Source organism: Monodon monoceros, unplaced genomic scaffold (assembly GCF_005190385.1).
Source record: "Monodon monoceros isolate NGI ecotype Baffin Bay Population unplaced genomic scaffold, NGI_Narwhal_1 Super_Scaffold_10, whole genome shotgun sequence".
NCBI lineage: Eukaryota > Metazoa > Chordata > Mammalia > Artiodactyla > Monodontidae > Monodon > Monodon monoceros.
In genome coordinates this window covers 53,613,046-53,619,236 of record NW_021703766.1, presented here as the reverse complement: position 1 = coordinate 53,619,236, position 6,191 = coordinate 53,613,046, and the positions used below count along the sequence as shown (strand labels likewise).

The window sequence follows — 6,191 nt, the reverse complement described above, 5'->3', positions numbered from 1 at the left end:
CAGGCCCAGCGGCCATGGCCCACGGGCCCAGCCGCGCCGCGGCACGCGGGACCCTCCCGGACCGGGGCACGAACCCGCGCCCCCTGCACCAGCAGGCGGACCCTCAATCACTGCGCCACCAGGGAAGCCCTGGGAACTTCATATTTTTAAAATGACCAAATTAGGGAATTCCCTGGCAGTCCAGTGGTTAGGACTCCGAGCTTCCACTGCAGGGGTCACAGGTTCAATCACTGGTTGGGGAACTAAGATCCTGCAAGCCCTGTGAAGCAGCCAAAAGAAAAAAAAAAAAGAACAAAATGAACAAATTACCCAAAGTGTTCTACAGATTCAACAGAATCCCTATATAAAATTTCAAAGGCAATTTTTGCAGTAATAGAAAAAAATGCTAAAATTCATAGGGAATGTCAAGAGGCAGCGAACAGCCAAAATACTCTTGAAAAAGAAGAGGAAGGCAGTCATTTTTAGATTTTAAAACCTATTACAAAGTAATCAACATGATGTGGTACTGGCATAAACACAGATACATAAACCAATGGAACAGATTAGAAAACTCAAATAATCCTTGGAATATATGTAAAATGCATAGACAAGGGTGCCAAGACTACACAAAAGGTAGGATAGTCTCAATAAGAAATGGTGCTGAGAAAATACATACCTACTAGCAAAAGAATGAAGCTGGAACCTTACCTACATTAAAGGTAAAAACTTCTGTCTCAAAGGATACAATCCACAGGTAAAGTCAGCCTCTGAGGAATGGAGGTGATGAAGGTGATTTAAAGAATGTCCAACTGTCAGAGATTTAGGTTGATTTCATGGTTTAAATTCAAGGATGGAAGAAAACACCCTCTGTCACTGATGTAAGGTTCTGAACTTTCCATTCCATTCCCATTCATTAAGATTAAGTCAGTGACTTGCTCCTTTAGCTTCAACTGAGTCTCTGAGTAAGTCAGAACAAATTTCCCCTTAATGCGTCTTCGCTAGAATCCACCTTGGCTGAGAGACTCGTGCACACACAGGAGAGGACCCTGGGATAAACCAAATACAGACTCGGAGCCAGGCAAAGCAAGATGACTGTCCAGAGGAAACCCAGAAGAAATGCCCTATGTAAGTGATTCAAACTACCACAAAGGTATGACTCTTTCTCTGAGCCTGCCCGTGTATGTCTATTCAGACGTACTCTTTTGCCTCCTAATAAACACTTTACTTGTTTCACTACTTTCCGTCTGTCGCAATTCGTTTCTATGAACGAATTCGGGCCAGGGGCCTTGTCAACGGCCACTGGCCCTCGTGGTCTAGGGGCTAGGATTCAGCACTCTCACTGCCACGACCTGACTTCAACCTCCACCTGGGAGCTGAGATTCTGCTTCAAGCCTCTGTAGGCCGAGGCCACCAGAGATCAGCTTTTCAACATATCCCTATCTAAATGATGTCTATTGTCTCTTTCAGGCAATTAGATAAGTGAAATCAGGTAACTCTGCTGCCAATATAATGTCCTAAAACGCAAATCTGATCAGACCACTGTTTTTTTTTTTTTGGAGCAACAGGGTTTATTTCGTGCTCAGGTTAAATTTTGGCTGCAATATTCACATTTTCTTCATTCTGGAACCCAAAAGGGTAGAGCAGTCCTTATCTAGGACACCCTACTCATATCACAGAAGGATCCATGGTAGAACCACAGGATGGTTCCTAAAGCTTCGGCTTGAAAAGGGCGTGGGTCACTTTTGCTCACATTTTATTGGCTTAAGCAAGTCCTCTGACCGTGCCTGATGCCCATAGAGAATTAGAAGTATAATTCTCCCATAGGATGGGGAGACAAATAATTGAGACCCATGACATAGTGTGCTAATGCTATGTTTAAGATTTTTGCATTTATATTTAGGGGTGAGATCGGCCAGCCTATAATCTTCCTTCCTCAAAGTGTCCTTGTTGTGCTCGCTTCGGCAGCACGTATACTAAAACTGGAAAGTGTCCTTGTGATCAGACCACTCTTGACTTTGATCCCTTTATTGGTTTTTCATTGTTTGGTTAAATAAATTTCTTAGCCATGGAAAAAAAAATTCCCCCTTATCGTTCTGTTTTCCAGATTTTACCAGGTATTGTGCATATTAATACCTGACTTGCATGTGCAGCTTCTTTATCCTGGTTGACAGAGAGCAGACAGTGCATCCAGATGGGGTCTCTCAACAATCCCTGCTGCCCAGGAGCACTGACACCCCATCTCCAATCCATGGGTGTGAAATCTGAGTGGAGACGACAGGGACTGAGGGAAGGACCCAGGTGACTGTGATGTACAACTGTCAGGCAGGATACTTCAGAGTCAGGGAAGATTAACGAGTCCAAAGAAGGGCATTTTACGAGGACAGACTGTGAATCAATTGAAAATATGATTTTACCTGAGAAAGAGTCATTCCTGACTCCTCTGCTTTCCCCTTCCTCCTCTTCCTCTTAGCAGAACACAAGAAAAGGAGAAAACAAAATATTAGACTAACTGGTAAAACTAGGATTTGACTGTTAATATAAAAGATCACTGACAACTTTACCAAGTGTCCACCAAAACAGTCTAAAATTATTTGTAACCTACCAAAGAGCTTTTCCAGTACAAAAGATAAAGAGGAGAAAGCAGGCAGGCCTCCAAGAAATCTGAAACACATTTTAAAAAGAAACAATTTGTGAGTTTTTTCATCTAATAATTGTGGTGTCAAAGTTTTAAAAATTTGACAATATATCATGTTTAGAAAAGAATGACTTGACATGATTATAGAAGACCACCAAAGCTTGTTACAGAAATTAATGATTATTTATAGGGAAGTAGAAACTGAATGAAAATTTATTCCACGCTACAAAAAGAATTATATGTAAAGAGATGAAAAAGAAAAGAAAACCCATCACAAAAAATGAACACTTTTAATGTTCCTTTTAAAAGGTACCATGTAGGGGCTTCCCTCGTGGCGCAGGGCTTAAGAATCCGCCTGCCAATGCAGGGGACACAGGTTCAAGCCCTGTTCCAGGAAGATGCCACATGCTGTGGAGCAACTAAGCTCGTGCGCCACAACCACTGAGCCTGCGCTCTAGAACCTGCGAGCCACAACTACTGAAGCCCACGCGCCTAGAGCCTGTGCTCCACAACGAGAGAAGCCAACGCAATGAGAAGCCCACGCGCCGCAATGAAGCGTAGCCCCTGCTCCCTGCAACTAGAGAAAGCCTGCGCACAGCAACGAAGACCCAACACAGCCAAAAATAAATTAGATACATTAAAGAAATAAAAAATGTTTTAAAAATATACAAAAAAATAAAAGGTAGCATGTAGTGACAGGTTCAATCATTTCTTGCCCCAGGTGTCCTCTCCCTACTCCTCTGCCCCATTTCAGGAAAAGGGAAGGGAGTAACTCACAACTTAGTAAGCAAATCACTGCCCCCTGGCTAAACAGGGTTTGCAAATGGAAGTTATCTTCTGATACAAATAATTACAAAATGCACATGACAGGAGTTCTGCAATTCTCATCCTCATCTGTATAATTAAAGAAAAATTAATTACATTTTAAAATAACAAATCATGTATCACAACTTAATCATCCATATCCAAACAACTCACCATCCATCTGCAGCCAGCTCCCACCACCTACCTGCACTACAATGTGTTTCCATTTCATGAGGTTTATGTCTCCCTATTTTTTTATTTGTCTCTGTCTCTCTTCTTGTTCCCCTCTGCTCTGCTGCTGTTCCTGCCCTCCTATTTCCTCCCTCACACCTGTCCTGCCCAACTCTGCAACCTGTTCCCCCTCCTGATGCTTTCTCCCCAACCCTTCTGATTACCCTAAATCTCTATGTATTTCTGCCTCTTTCTTCCCCCACCTGCTCCCTCTCTGCCCTTCGGGTGACACCCCTTCTGTCCCTGTTACACGCCCTTCCTCCTCCCTATCTGGCATCTCAGATGGCTGCGCTTCCTTCCTGCTCTCTCTCTCTCTCTTCCTCTTCTCTTCTAGTCACACTTTGTCCTCTTTCTCTCCCAGCACCACGTTGCTCTGCAGCCCAAGTTTCCAACTCTTTCATCCTCTCGCCCACTCTGTGTGAAGTGCCTCTCCTTTGTTACCCCCATCCCGCCGCTGACCCAGGGCCCTGTGTTGCTCTCCCATCCCTGGAGATCCGACTTTTTTAAAATTTACTTCTTTATTTTTTTCACCTATTTCAGTGCTTAATCGCTTTCATTTCCCTGTCTTTTTACAAGTCCTCAGCCACCCCCTGTATTCCCATCGAATCTCCCTCATTCTTTTCTCGTTCTGTTTTTTATTCCTGTCCGTCTCTGTCTCTGCTCCTCCTGATCCCCCTCGCCCACGTCACCAGAGATGGTGACTGAATAAGATGCCCGCGTATCAAAAGAGGAAATTTTCCAGCGAGATGGGCTTGGGACGGAAGAACACTGGGTGTCACACGCCTGTCCCAGGTCACTCCCCGCCCCCCACGCCGGGGGAGAGGAAGGGCTGACTACGAAGGGGAAGCCGGGAGAGCAAAAGGACCGGCCTGAGGAGACGCGAGGACAGAGGGGCGGGGAAGAAGGGGGTTCCGGAGAGGGGCCGGTTCTGAAGAATCCCAGGACCGGGGAGAGGACGCGGCCTGTCCGAGAGCGGGGCGGCAGGCGCTGCCCTCCAGGGGCCGAGAGGGCGAGGCTGCGGGGCGCGAGTCCACCTCGCGTAAGGGGACGTTACATGGGTGTGTGTGGGGGGCTACTAAAGCGTTTTAAGCAGGAAAATGTAGTGAAAGGCGGTGTGTACGTGGACCGAAGGCAGAAAAGCCAAGGGCAGGGACCAGCCGCGTAGCGAATTCAAACCCAAATGAAAGATACCCGACCCGTAACGGCGACGTCTGGATTTACAGGGGTAGGAGGGCCGAGCGCTGGGATTTTAGGTCCACAGTCACTCGCAACACCCTGAGGTTTGAGTAAAGGGAGCCGGGCAGCACAAATTTACACTTCAAAGGAGACACTTACCCCCAACAGCTCGACCTTCACTCCGAGCTCCCCACTTCCGGTTCCGTAAGAAACTGAGCGGAGTTAGGGGCAGGGCTTCCGGGGGCGGGGCCTGAGCGGAGCGCTAGCGGCGAGGGGCGGGGCGAGGCGAGGGGCCAGTTCTGTGAATGGAGTACGAGGTGTCGGGGAAGAGTTGGTGCTTCTCCGTAACTTGGAGTAAAAGCTTACAGTTCTGTGGGCTACTTAGGTGGGAAGCTAATATGTTTCCTCCTAACAAGCTGAAACGGTTTCAATAAAAACCTTTTTTTGCCAGCAGGTTGCTCGCATGTCGTGGTCGTGAGGCTCAAGCAATTCAGTGGTTGAAAACTTGGGTCTCCAATGGGTTGCTGCGGGGCAGTGGTTGGATCCCGGAAAATTTCCTGCAATTAGAACTAATTTAAGCAGTTTAAGGAAACAAGAGTTAGACTGGCCTCTGTATTACACACTAGAATGAGAAATGAAAAAACACTCCCAGTGTAGAATGGGCCATTTCACAGTGACACCTTACAGAATAGATTTTCCTTTCTATTCTTCATTCAGCCAGGACTACAAACTCAACACTCTCTTGGTTCCAGACACTCAGAGACGAAACCTAGCATCTGAGGATGGAGGACTAAGGCATATGATTATTTCTGTCACTAATCATTGCTTTTAAAAATGCAATACACGGCTTCCCTGGTGGCGCAGTGGTTGGGAGTCCGCCTGCCGATGCAGGGGACACGGGTTCGTGCCCCGGTCCGGAAAGATCCCACATGCCGCGGAGCGGCTGGGCCCGTGAGCCATGGCCGCTGAGCCTGCGCGTCTGGAGCCTGTGCTCCGCAACGGGAGAGGCCACAACAGTGAGAGGCCCGCGTACCGCGAAAAAACAAACAAACAAAAAACAAAAAAAAATGCAATACATTTTTTTAAATTGTTATAAATTGCCTTGTTCTTTTTGCTAAAGTGTTTTGCCTTTATTTAAAATCACATTCCGCTCCCACCTCCCCCAGTTTTGATACGTATTTGACTTACATCACTGTGTGGGTTTAAGTTGTACAGCATGATGTTCTGACTTACATAGATTGAAATAATTACCGAAATAAGTTTAGTAAGCATCTATCATCTCATTCTCAGGATAAAGAACAAACTCCATTCACATACTCTGTCCCTAACATCTTTTCCCTTTACTTTTCTCTGTTCTTTAGGTGGA

At 46.2% G+C, this 6,191-nt stretch overlaps 1 long non-coding RNA gene across 2 annotated transcripts; it reads right to left on the bottom strand.

The window, feature by feature from the left end:
• Positions 1-326: 326 nt before the first annotated feature.
• LOC114907206 lies at positions 327-5,010 on the bottom strand. 2 transcript variants are annotated; one of them, XR_003796695.1, is made up of 4 exons: positions 4,985-5,010; positions 2,582-2,640; positions 2,394-2,444; positions 327-2,240 (listed from the first exon to the last, which is right to left on the bottom strand). It is a non-coding gene; the product is annotated as an uncharacterized LOC114907206 (long non-coding RNA). The 2 variants fall into 2 exon arrangements; XR_003796694.1 differs by having other exon boundaries at positions 327-2,444.
• Between the last annotated feature and the right edge of the window lie 1,181 nt (positions 5,011-6,191).